Below are 2,295 nucleotides of genomic sequence, written 5' to 3'. Positions count from 1 at the left end.
AAATTAATTTGTGAACATAATTAAATGTATTATTGTATGTATAAATACTTATTATGTTTATTAAATATATATAAATACAGAATTTTTAACATAAAATCTTCTTCTTCTTCTTCTTCTTTCGGCTGCTCCCATTAGGGGTCTCCACAGCGGATCATCAGGCTTTTGAACATAAAAGAATAATAATAATAATAATAATAATAATAATAATAATAATAATAATAATAATAATAATAATAATAGATAGATAAAATATTTTTTCTTTTGATTCCTAATAAATTTCCAAATATATATAATTTGTATTTTATCACTTTTTACTTTACATTAAAACACACTATAACAAAATCCTTATAATAATAATAATAATAATAATAATAATAATAATTATTATTATTACACTTTTTTGTAAAAAAAAAAACAACAATAAAAAAACAATCATACTTTAGGGTTAAATTGATTTATAGGTGAATAAAAATGCATTAATAACTCAGTACAAAAAGATCTAAACTAATAGCCAATTAATACAAATGTGTATGTAAATAGGCAATTAAACTCTAAAGCAGCATGAGCAGCGCTTCAGGAGTCTCAATCTGATGAATATAATAAACAGGAGCAGTAATGCGAGGCTCAATAATGAGCTCTGTGCAGCTTTTATGATTCAGTGACATTTACACCGAGGCCTCGGAGCTCTACTGCAGTCAAGCTTGACTTCACACGTTAATTATCATGTTTTGCTGGTTTTCTTTTTGCTCTGTGGATCACGGCGTGTGTCAGGACCTGCAGCACGGAAAACATCCCACCATTACAGTCTGAAAAGCCCCCTGACCCTGCACTCTGTCATTCTTTTGTTCATAAATATCTCACTCATTTCTCATCACTGTCTCATCACTGAGTCTCTGCAGGATGAGGACAGGTCTTTGTGTTTATCTGTCCAAGTTCTGTTTATCATGAAATCTCAAATCAGAGAGTTTAAGTTACTGACTTATTCTTATTCTACCAGAACGTTGGTATTGCTAACTATCATACTCCAATTATTATTATTATTATTATTATTATTATTATTATTATTATTATTAATATTATTATTATTATTATTATTATTATTATTATTATTATTATTATTATTATTATTAATATTGTTGTTGTTGTTGTTGTTATTATTATTATCTCGACTGCACATTATGTTGGTTATGGTGGTGTACAGCTCCATCTGCTGGTCAGAAACAGAAGTACTTCCTGTACCCTTGTTGTGCTCACACCTACTCCTGAGTGAATTCTTATTTTTTATTTCCTGTTCCTTAAATATCTGCCATACAGCTCAGTGTACTCTAAATTATTGACACCCTTTCATGAAACCCAGCCATTTTTAATCTACAACAGAGAATTTTTACATGAATCATCTCTCAGAAAAGACTCAATCTGATCTTTTGTAATCATTTAACTGCTAAATATAAAAGGACTGCAAAACCTCCAGTGTTTACACGTACAGTATTTATTATTAAATAAAATATTAGTATTTATATCACACACCTGCTGTCCTGCTCAGTGCTGCAGTGTCTCTGAGTTTATTTCAATTAAATTTAATGTTATTTGTATTTTAACATTGGAGATCATCCAAATCAGAGACAAAAAGATTATGTATTTTATATAATAAAACATGATAAATATAAATGATAAATATTTATCTTTATATATAAATCAGTCCCTGTAAATGAGCACAATGTGATTCAGATTTATTTGTGGAGCTTTTTTAACATTGGACATTGTCTCAAAGCAGCTTTAAAGAGATAAAGTGGTTTCAAAGTTTTATAAACACTGTATAAAAGTTAGTTTGTTCTTTATAATAGTAACTGTATCCTTAACCAGTGAGCCTGAGGTGGTGATGATGGTGATCATGGTGGTGATGGTGATGGTGGTTCAGCTGGTCACTGATGGAGACTCGAGTTCAGGGCAGCAGCAGTCAGTAGCTGTGAAGCCTGACAGGTTTCTGTCTCTGTCTTGTGTTTTTACACTTTATGTTGAGTCCTTGGTAGTTTTGTGTGTGTGTGTGTGTGTGTGTGTGTGTGTGTGTGTGTGTGTGTGTGTGTGTGTGTGTGTGTGTGTATGTGTGTGTGTGTGTATGTGTATGTGCACGTGTGTGTGTGTGTGTGTGTGTGTGTGTGTGTGTGTGTGTGTGTGTGTGTGTGTGTGTGTGTGTCTGTGTGTGTGTGTGTGTGTGTGTGTGTGTGTGTGTGTGTGTGTATGTGTGTGTGTGTATGTGTATGTGCACGTGTGTGTGTGTGTGTGTGTGTGTATGTG

The sequence above is a fragment of the Silurus aristotelis genome (genome assembly GCF_946808225.1).
Source record: "Silurus aristotelis genome assembly, chromosome: 22".
Taxonomy (NCBI): domain Eukaryota; kingdom Metazoa; phylum Chordata; class Actinopteri; order Siluriformes; family Siluridae; genus Silurus; species Silurus aristotelis.
This window is presented reverse-complemented; position numbering follows the sequence as displayed.